We start from the raw sequence: 11,933 nt of genomic DNA on the forward strand, positions 1-11,933 counted from the left end.
CCAAGGAGGGAAGGAAGGTATTCCTCTCTCTTGCTAAATCTTTCCCTTGGAAATTGTTCACTTCAGTAGCTCACTCTCTTCCCATACTGTCACCAGGGTTCTAGCTCCTTCTCTGTGGCCTTGCCTCCAGCCTTATGTAGCCCTTTCTGTGTGGAATGGCTTCTGTAGTTGCTAATCCTTGATTTGCACATGAGTTTTCAACACTTGCCATCTCTGTGACCAGTTTTCCAAAGAACATGGGAAATTTCGTTCACAGGGATAGTTGTTTCAAAGACATGTAATTATCTGTACTTTTGATGCTACATTTAGAATGTCTAAGTTAATCATAGTTAAAGATTCTTTACACATTTTATTTTAGCATTTTCATGGTTTCATTTATTAAAATATGTAACTTATTCCATAATCTAATGAATAAAAATATGTAGAAATGACTTTATTTCTCTTACATTTTTGGAAAATGGCTTAATTATTCTAATGCAATCTACTAAATAGGTCAGTGTATTTGTTTATTTTTTGTAGCTATACCAAAATGCCTGAAGCTCCGTGGTTTATAAAGGGAACATTAGTTCATAGTAATTGCAGTTCAAGGGCATGGCACTGACATCTGTTTGGCTCTAATGAGGGCCTGAAGCAGATGGTATCACAGTGGTGCGCATATATACAGAGGAGATTACAGAATGACACACAAAATGAGAAGGATCATGGGTCATGCTGGCTCTTTAATAAGTTACATTTTTCCATATTTATTAATTGGTCAAATTAATGGATTGCATTGCTATTTACATATTTCCACAATTGCATATGCAAAACTTTGATCAGATGTCTTTCTTCCGAACCTATCAGCTATTTTGTTTGTTTCTAGACACAAGAGAGAACAAGTCATACTTGCCTGTATATTTTGGTTAATTTTGGTTAAGGGAGGGAAGAGAGAGAGAGAGAGAGAGAGAGAGAGAGAGAGAGAGAGAGAGAGAGAGAGAGAGAGAGAGAGGTCATTGTAATTTTAAACCAGGCATTTGGAAATCCATTTGTCTGTTGGTGATTGTCAAGTCAAGGCTGTTTTCAATGTCCTGGTTACATGGATATTGGTATCTCTACAGTACACTGGTTTATCCATCAGTTATAGACCCCGAAGTGGTACAGCTGCATTTTAAGGTACATTTATTTTTAGTTAAATATTTTAAAGAATATTCAAATTTTGTTCCCATAGTGGCTATAGTAATTTTTTATCAGTACTGTGCAATTCCCCCATTATATCTGTAATATTGGATTGATTTTAAAAAATAACAACCCACCCTTATGAGAAGTATGGGTGGTTCCTTAGAAGCCATATTGTGCTGGGTTTTTTGTTTTTGGCTTTTTGTTTGTTTGTTTGTTTGTTTTGAGATAGGGCCTCACTATATAGCCCTGACTGGCCTGTACTTTGCTGTGTAGAACCAGGTTGGCATCAACCTTATAGAAATCCACCTGCCTCTGCCTCCTGAGTGCTAGGATTAAAGGAGTGTACCACTCCAGGCCCTCATATTAACTTCCTTTGAGATTGATCTCCCAGTATCTAATAGCCTTTCACTAAGCCCCATCTCTTTGAAGTTCTACTGTATCTCCACATAGGCACCCTTAGACCACACTCAAAGCATAGCAACTATACTCCCTCATGAGATTTGAGATGGGAAGTATATGAACCTCTAGTTTATTATATATACTTGGTCTACTTTTATCCTTTTCCCTCTTCTTTGGTCATAATATGAATAGAATTTTGCCTTAGGTAACTTTGGAGACTGGCCGCATTGGAGAGCAAAGTGCATCTGAGTTTCAGTTTTTTGGCTATGTGTGCAGGATGTCACTCCTTTTTTAAAAAAATTATTTCAAATTGTATTTCACTGTGTGTGTGTGTGTGTGTGTGTGTGTGTGTGTGTGTGTGTGATCTCAATTTCTCAGTTTTTTATCACTTGTGAGTTGCAGAATATTTCGGTTGTTTCTAGCTTTTCAATGATGAGGATGGATGGAACTGTGGGAGACATGCACATGTCAATTTATTCTAAAATTATTTTTACCTTATTTTGTGTGTATGTTTTGGCTGCATGTGCATCTGTGCATCATGTGCATGCAGTGTCCTTAGGCTCTGTAAGAAGTCATTGGATCCTCAGGAACTGGAGCTACAGACAATGTGAGATGTGCTGGGAATCAGTCGTTGGTCCTCAGAAAGAACAACCAGTGCTCTTAACTGCTGTGTCTTCTCTCCACAATCCTGATTTATCCTCCTATTTATTTATGGCAGTGAATTTGCTCTAATCAAAGATAACCATGACAAATCCATTGACTATTAAAAGTTACATTTTGCTAAAACAGATCTTCATTGTTTAAAACATTTAATAATTATTATATGCATGCTGCTTTCCTTTCAGGATTTCATGTTGCCTTCAGTTCTTCAGCTGGCATCAAGCACTTGGCCACTGCTGGCTCTGACTCAGAGAGATCACAGGCTCAGAAATCTCAAAGGTCTTTATCATCTCCTCCCAGTCATGATAACCCGCAGCTTTAATTCCTTGGCTCATAATTTGAGTATTTTGTTCAATTCCCTCACATTCTTCATTAATCACTGGCTCCATTATTGGTAGTTAGTCTTGGTCAAGTTTTATTTTTGCAAAAGCACCCCATATACTGAAGGAAACAGGGAAGATGTTTTCCACTGTGCATACTGTAGAGTGGACCAACCACAAAATCAAAGAAGGACATTGGAGTATCAAGGTCTTCTCTGAAGTAAGTATGCAACAATCCCAAGAATCTTTCTACTTCTTTCTCCGTTGCTTCTTTATGAGACTCCTCCATGCATTTCAACTAAGCATGCCTTGCCCACTGCTCTTCTATCATATAAGGTTCCTTTGAATAATCAGTTCATGGCTTTGGCACAAGGAATTCTCTATGTATTGAACCCAACAGAAAGGTGTTCTGTGCTGTTTTGCCTGATATTTTCCAGGAATCATAAACAATTAATTCAAAATCAGTTTTATCTTCATTATGGATGAGTTCTTCAGCTTCTAGTGAATTTACAACCATGTGTGTCAGTAGAGTTTCAATGTATCTTAACATCAAATGAGTTTAGGTCAAAATACAGCAGTTTGGCTTTTTTGCCCCAATCTGAGGCCAGAATAAGACACTGGGTGTCCAGAACTGCTTCTTATGCTCACAGTACCTTATTAAACAGAGTGTTGGTCTCCACAAGGATCTCTATTAATTTGTCACCAGCAGTCAGTTATGTCTTCCTGGTTTGGTTCGACAAAGTTGATGAGAGCACAGCTGATGGCAGATCAGGTGGCACAGGCCCCGATCATACTTAGCCTCCAAGCAAGCCAGGTACATCAGCTTGTCCCCCAAAACAGATGGGTTGATGTCCTCCTATAGGTCAGGCAGACCATGAGTGGATCAAGAGTGGATGCGATCCCAATGTAGGCTGGTGGCTGCTGCTCTCATGATTTTTTTTGTTTGGTTTTTTGAGACAGGGTTTCTCTGTGTAGCTTTGGAGCCTATCCTGGCACTCGCTCTAGAGAACAGGCTGGCCTCAAACTCACATAGATCCGCCTGCCTCTGCCTCCCGAGTGCTAGGATTAAAGGCGTGCACCACCAACGCCCAGCCATCATGATTTATTTTTATTTCACACGTATGTATTATTGCCTGCATGTGCATGTGTGCACCATGTGCCTGCAGTATCCATAGATGTCAGAAGAGGCATTGGATCCCCTAGAATTCGAGTTACTGGTGGTTGTGAGACACCATGTGGGTGCTGGGACCTGAAACTGGTTCCTCTGCAAGAGCAATTCTCTTAACCTCAGAGCCATCACTACAGCCCCTCACATAAAGATTTTTATATAAACCTAAGTTTTTATTCCTCATAGATAAACATGTAGGCAGGTGTAACATTAATATAGTAACTACAAATTTCACTGTATTTTTTTGTTTGAGGCTGAGCTGTCCTTGCACTTTCTATGTATCAAGGCTGATGTTAAACTCTTGATCTTCCTGCCTCTACTTCCCAGTGTTAGGATTACAGGCATACATCACCACATCCAACTACACATTTCAGTTTGTCTATAAAAAATGCCAAACTGCAGTGGAACCAGTATTTATCCCTAGAGCACGAATGGGCTTTGGGAGCCCATTCCCTATGGAGGAATGAATATTCTCTCAGCCTAGATACATGGGGGAGGGCCTAGGTCCTGCCCCAAATGATGTGACAGACTTTGATGGTTCTCCACAGGAGGCCTCACCCTCCATGAAGAGTGGAGAGGGGTGGGATGGAGGATTGGTGGGAGAATGGGAGGCTGGGAGGGAGAGGGAACTGGGATTGGTATGTAAAATAAGATTGTTTTTAATTTAAATAAAATTTTATTTGAAAAAAGATGTGTTACATTTGTTTGTGCTACATTTGTTTAATTTTGTAAGGATGTGTTGCATAAAAAAAAAACGCAAAACTGTTTCCAAAGAGGCTGCATTCCCATAGCCATAATGTATAAGTCCATACTAAAAGTACAAAGCTCCAAGCAAAAAGGATTCCAGCTCCTGTAAATCTCAGCATCATCAGCTGAGATGGACCTGCTGCTCAGGAGAACAATCAGGGCTCAGCTTTGCAGCCTGAGAGAAAGATAGGACTCTGGCACAATTCAGCATAGAGCTGCTGTCCTTTGACCTTGAGAGAGGATGTTTCTCATTACTGTTTGCCCATTGGGGTACAAGGTGAGTGAGGCAACTCAAATAGGAGTAATTGGGTCCTCTGGACTTCTACCAGAGCTGCAGGTAGTTGGTCTAGGAGACTGTATGACAGAAATGTTGCTTTCAGTACCAGAGTGAGTCAGACAATCACATGACTTGAAGATGAAACTTGTGCCATGCAACTTATCTTCCTGTTGTGACCTGCTCCCTCATACCGGCAAAGAAGCCAGACCTCTCTGAGCCTACCTGTATTCTTTGCACCCCTCCTTCAGGCACCGCTTCTTGTATCTGTGGTAGACTGACACTGGTCCAGAGGGGACACAGCAGCCAGACACTTTCAGATAAACACTGTTAGCATTAAATACCTATATAAATAAAAATGAGCAATGACTCTGCTTTGTCAACAATATAAACCATCACCATTGTTCCCAGATGTTGGTTAAATTATTTTTGCCATGAGACTTCTAGAAACAATTAAACAACGAGAAAATGATGATTGCCAGGAAATAGTGGGCAAGCAGCCAAGACAGCAATGTTCAGGAGGAATGGGCAATCATGATCCATCTTGGGCAGTCAATAGAGAGAAAAGTGACTCTTCCATGTCAGCCGCAGAGTGAGGACCATGAGACTCTCACTGCCTTTTAGGTCTCTTACTCACTTTGAGGCATATAAAATTTCACACTCCATCTCCACCATGCAATTAAAGCTGTTAGAATTTATCTTTAGCGTTAAAAAAGCTACATTTTCCCCCACCATAAGAAAAAAATCATCTGTTTGATTTAAAAGCATCAGGCTCCATGCCCTAAAGATATGTTGGAGATCCAGAGTGAAAAAAGGAAGCTTGAAGTAATGGAGCATAAGTAGCATACAGAGAAAAGGTAATGAAAAGAAAGCTGTAGCTGCTTAGAAAGCTTGTACCTAGGAAATACCTTATTTGGCCATGGGGTGGGATGGTTGGGTCCTGTACAGGCTGGGGCTGTGGGCCTTACTGAGAGCTCAGAAGGATAAAAACTCTAAACACAGCAGAGCTCAGGATACCACTGGATTGTAGACTCTTCTGTAGTCAAAGTTATTCCTAGATTCAAAGTAATGATTGAGAATTAAAAAAAAATTCCCCTAGAGCTCCATCTAGTTTACTTTCTATGTTAGATTTTTTTTGCCTTTGTAACAAAAAACTCAAGAAAACAACTTCAGGGAAGAAGGCTTATTTGGGCTTATGATTTCGGTCTATGACCAGTTGGTCTGCTTAGGGTCTGAAGCAGAGCTTCACAGTGCGAAGCATGTGTTGGAGCTAAACTACTTGCCTCATGGTACAGAGAGGTAGAGGGTGACATAGGAAGAGATCTGAGCAACCAAAACCCTTCAAATACAAGTTAGGAGCAAAGAATAATCCCGTGTCCCACAAAGAAACATGAACAAAGTGAAAGTAGCTTGTCGAGGCAATGGTTTTTATAAAGACCCACACCTGACTAGCCAGCACAAAGAGACAGAGAGGCCACTTAGGTTTTTATTCTAATGCAGGTGTTGACTGCATCTTTCTCCCATTGGTTGGGGTCCAACATCACAGACCTTCATGATTGGCTAGTTTTAAAATAATTGGTGCAAAATAAATGAAGGCAAATAGGAAAGGGCTGATCACTTAAGTATGCAGGGGAGCCTTTATGTAAACTAAAGTTTTACTGGATGGGCACAGTCCACATGGAGAGATGCTCTCTCAACCTGGACACATGGCCCTGCCTGGGATGATATATGAAAGACTTTGGGGAAACCTCTGGAGGGCCTCACCCTTCTTGGGGAGCAGAGGGGAGTAAAGGGATTGGTGGGGAGCCGGGGAGGAGAGGAAGGAGAGGGATCTGGGATTGACATGTGAAGCAGGCTTGCTTCTAATTTAAATAAAACATGGTAAAAACATTTGCATAAAGGATTTTCAAGGTGGGAGAAACAAAGATTTGATTAAGAATCTCGCTGGGCTTTAAAAGATTTGAACTATTTGTGATAAACAAATCTTGTACAGTATTTTACAGAAAGGCTAATATTTAATATTCTTACAGACACATCAGATTTGACTCACTTTCTCAAATCAACCGCCACCTTCTACTAACCCCTTCAGTAGAACTCATCCATGAACTGCCTGCTGATGAAGTTAATACCCTCAAGAGTCAATCATTTTCCATTGATTATATATACCAGTTGGAGAACAAGCTGTTAACACATGGACCTTTAACAAAGACATTTCATAGTCAAACCATAGTGCTCTTTGCTAGACATAAGCAGAAACCGATGGAAGAGTCTCTGATAGCATAAATAGGCGAGGGAACATTACATGACTGCAAGAGAGAGGAGAAAAGCTCAACAAAACAAATTCAAGGCCAAACTAAGATGCTATTTATTCCCTTCTCTTCTACACAGGCTCTCACTTCAGCATCTTCTCTTCTTGTCTAGGATCCCAGGCTACGGGGAAAGATGGAGATAACAGAAACATCACACTGTCTATGCTAATCCAACAATCATCATTGGATTTGGGTTAAGTAATTCTGTGGCCCATACCTTTAAAATCAACAAACTCTATTTTTAAGAGCAGTCTTAGATTCACAGTAAAATTGGAAAAAAGTATAGCCTTAACTGCATGCAACCTCCATTATTCACACCCCACAGCTAGCGATGTATTTGTTGTAGTTGATAAACCAACATTGACACATCATTATCACCCATAGTTCACAGTTTGCATTAGGATCCACAAGGGGATTGTGTTTTCTATGTTTTTTGACAAATGTATGGTGACATCTAACCTCTATTATAGCAACATTCAAAAAAAATTCACTACTCTAAAAACATCTCCAAGTTCTACCAGTTCTTCCACCCTAAATCTCATACCCTGGCATCCACTAATCTTTCTGTTGCTTCCATGGCCTTAGCTTTCTAAGATACCACACAGTACTGGATTGAGGTATTTTCAGATTGATATTTTCCTTTGTAACTTTTACCATACATGCTCCCTTTCAAGATGCCCCTCTTCATTGAAATATTTACTTACTTTTATTTTATTTTATGTGCAAGGAGTGTTTGTGTTACATGTGTGTACCTGCATCATGTAGGTGGTGGATGCCCTTGGAGGTCAGAAGAAGGTATGAGATACCCTGGATCTGGAGTTACAAACAGTTGTGTCCAGCCATGTGGATGCTAGGAACCAAGCCAAGGCCCTCTGCTAAATCACCCAGTGGTATTAACCATCAAGCCCTCTCTCGTTAGCCCCAGGGGTCCTTTTTTTTTGCAAAGTACCTACATGTCCATGTGGCAAACAGTGGGTCTCACCCAAGAGGGTTCTTTAGAAGACAGTCCCAGTTCTCCCATGGATTTCTCTGGGAAAGGAAGTAGAAGAGATCTCCTGGATAAACTGTTTAGGGTGAGGAGGATGGGAACATGAGGATTGGATTGCTTGGGTTGGGGGTAGGATGGAGGGGGAACATAATGAAAAAGATGTCTTGTGGGGAAGCATTTCTGGGTTAGGGAGAAACCTGGTGCCAGGGAAACCCTCAGGAATCCACAAGGATGATCCCAGCTAAGACTCCTAGCAATAGTGGTGGAGAGGCTGCCTGAACTGGCCTACCCCTATCAGATTAGTGACTATCCTAATTGTCATCAGAGAGCCTTTATCCAGTAACTGATAGGAACAAATGCAGAGATCCGCAACCAAGCACTGGGTCAAGCTCCTATTGAAGTGAGGGAGGAAGGATTGTATAATCCAGGGGAGTAAAGGTTTCCATAAGGAAACCCACGAAAGGGGGGTCAAGGTCATCACAAGGGAACCCACGGAAACAACCTTTGCTCATAGGAGCTCACAGACTCTGGATCAATGACTAGGGAGCCTGCATGTGACTGACTTAGGCCCTCTACATATGCATGACAGCTGCATAGCTAGATCTACTTGTGGGATTCCTATCAGTGGGAGCAGGACCTGTCCCTAACACTTGAGTTGGCTTTTGCAAACCTATTCCCTATACTGGGTTGCCTTGCCCAGCCTTAATACAAAGAGAGGAGCTTTGTCATACAGCAATTTGATATGTTATGCTTTGTTGACACACATGGGAGGCCTGCCACTTCCTGAAAAGAAAGAGAAGAGAAATGCCTGGAGCAGGGGTGGGGATGGGGTCGGGGTGGGTAGAGGGGAGGCTGGCAGGGACAGGGGAGAGGTGGGAGGGGAAACTGCAGTCAGAATGTAAAATAAATTTAAAAAATTAACAAAAATATTTAAAAAATCAGGCAGTCCCAGTTCTATTCCTTTTACTACTCTCGTCCATAATGAATTGAAAATAAAATTACCAGTTCCAGCAAGAAGGGTTCATGATTAAAGGAGCTTGCCACCAAACCAAATGACTGAAGTTCGATTCCCAGAAACCGCATGATGAAGGAATTGACCCTCATGTTATCCTCTGACCTTGGCACACATTAAATAAATAAATGTAAAGAAAATTAACTATTAGCCATATTTGGCGGAACATGCTTGTAATGTTGGCTCTCTTGAGGTTGAGATAGATGGTGTAAGAATTCAAACGTGCTTTGGGCTATATGATGAGATCCTATTTCAAATAAACAAAACATGCAGACAAAAGGGTGAAAAATAGATGCTGGAGAGATAGATGCTCACCATTGAAAGCACCTGCTGCTCTTTCAGAAGACTGGGGTTCCATTCCCAGCACACATATGGCAGCTTATAGTGGTCCATAGCTCCAATTCCAGGGTTTCTTATGCTCTGCAGGCACCAAACACTAATGTGGTACACATACATACATGAAGGCAAAACACTCATATGTATAAAATAAAACAAATAAATCTAAAAGAAATGTATAAAAAACAAATTTTATAAAAGTTTTATTGATTCAATGTTCATCTTCCCTACTGAAGTGCAGGCTCTGCAGGACAAGTTTATTCTGGATTTGTCTACCAATCCTTACAGTTTTGCTTACAACTTAGCAAGTAACAGGAGGCAATAAGATAAACTGGTTAAGGAGAAGGCGGATCCTTCTCAAGCCATGCCAGCTCAGATGGCTACCTCACTTCCAAACCCCACCTGTCAGTGCTGGATCAGAGACATGGGGTGGGGAGAAGTTGTGGGTGCTCAGAACATTCTCAGAATGATCTCCTCAACTATTCACTTCAAATATTGTGATTAAAGCCCACTTTCTAGACCTGCAATTATCTATCAGTCAACCAATCATTTAGATTAATTGCTAACTGAGCCTGATTTTCAATCAGTGGTTTCCCAGCAGAAATTGCTACAATATGGGGAGAGCTAGAGGAGAGAATGAAAGAAAAATGAAAAGCAAGTATTGCATGCTCTCTCTTACATGTAGAGCCTAGACTATGTATGCTTGTATGTGTGTATATGTATGTGTCTCTGTTTCCCTCTGTGTATGTGTGTGTGCCTGTGCTTGACTCTCTCTCTCTCTCTCTCTGTGACAGGAAAGCAGAAGGGAAACTATACATGGAGGTTGGAAGGAGAGGTTGAAAGGGAAATAAGAAAGAAATTGCTTCAGTATGGACACAAAACAGGCATTGGTAGACTATAGTTACAACAGGACACTCTGTCATATGTGATGTTCATGTGTATGTGTGTATGCGTGTAGGTGTCCATGTGTCTGATCCTACCTGACTCTAGAAGCTTTGGAGTGCAGAAAGGTTAGGACTATGTTTCCATGTTTTCTGACTTTTTAACTTCAACCTTGTGTCTGGGTATTTAGAGTAGATTTGTTGCACAAATAATGTATATTACTGCGAAGTTTCCAGACAAACATGCAATGTTCTTTCATCATTTTGGATCCCTTACTGTCACTTTCTGCTGCTCATTTTCTGTGTTCTCCTTTCTATTTCCAGGTAGTCTTCTGTGGTGGTTTGAATAGAATGGCTCCTATAAACTCATATATTTGGATTCTAAGTCCCTAGTTGGTTGAACTGTTTGGGAAGGATTAGGAGGTGTGATTTCATTGGAAGAGGTGTGTCACAGGGTACTTTGAAATTTCTAAAGTCAGACTCCCAGCCTCCACTCAGGGGAGAGGCGAGCTTGGGTACCTGTCTCAGACCCAACTTCTGCTTGCCCACTCTGGGATCTCATGGAGTGGGGACTGCAGGCAGGTTGACTCACCCCCAGTGGACCAAGCAACCTCCAGTCTGATGACATTGCTGTGCTAGTACCCATCAGGAGAGAGAGTGCCTCAGACCTGCCCGCATCCACCATGAGACCCAGCAGAGTATTGGACATGCTTGCACCCACCAGAAGAGAACCTTGGACCTGTACCCACCAGGAGAGGAAGGTACCCCAGCTTCACCCACTGGAAGAAGAAATGGGAAGATGACAATATAAGAACACATTCAACAAAAGAAAAACCAGTATGACACCACCAGAGTCTAGGGACTCTATACCAGCAAGACCTGAACATCCCAACGCAGATGAAGCAGAAGAGAATGACCTAAAAACAACTTCATGAAGATGATAGAGACCCTAAAAGGAGAAATCAGAAAATCCTTTAAAGAAATGAAAAAAAAGACAAACCAAAAGTTGCAATAAACAATTCAAACAGTGCAATATTTGAAAGCTAAAATAGAGACAATAAAAAGAAAAACACAGTCTGAGGGAATACTGAAATTAGAAAAGATGGGTAAATGAACAGTAACTACAGATGTAAGCATAACCAACAGAATACAAGAGATGGAAGAGAGAATCCCACTTATTCAAGGTATACTAGAAAAAATAGATTCATTGACCAAAGAAAATCTTAAGTCCAAAAAATCCCTAACACAAAATATTCAGGAAATATGGGACACTATGAAAAGACCAAAACAAAGAATAATAGGTATAAAAGAAGGTGAAGAAACCCAACTCAAAGGTGCAGAAAACATATTCAATGAAATCATAGAGGAAAACTTTCCCAACCTGAAGAAAGACATGCCAATGAAAGTACAAGAAGCCTACAGAACACCAAATAGAGTGACACAAAAGTCCCCTTGTCACATAATAATAAAAACACCAAACATACAGAATAAAGAAAGAATATTAAGAGCAGCAAAGGAAAAACACCAAGTAACATAGTAACATATAAAGGAAAGCACATCAGAATTATACTTGACTTCACCATGGAAACTCTAAAAGCCAGAAGGTCCAGGATAGATATTCTATAAACATTAAGAGACCATGGATGTCAGCCCAGACTACTATACCCAGTAAAGCTTTCAA

The 11,933-nt window shown here is 40.9% G+C and overlaps 1 pseudogene; it reads right to left on the bottom strand.

Annotated features, from left to right (window-relative positions):
• Nucleotides 1-2,435: 2,435 nt before the first annotated feature.
• On the bottom strand, nt 2,436-9,127 carry LOC100768491 (annotated as a pseudogene).
• Nucleotides 9,128-11,933: the final 2,806 nt, after the last annotated feature.

This window comes from Cricetulus griseus, chromosome 6, assembly GCF_003668045.3.
Source record: "Cricetulus griseus strain 17A/GY chromosome 6, alternate assembly CriGri-PICRH-1.0, whole genome shotgun sequence".
NCBI classification, from domain to species: Eukaryota; Metazoa; Chordata; class Mammalia; order Rodentia; family Cricetidae; genus Cricetulus; species Cricetulus griseus.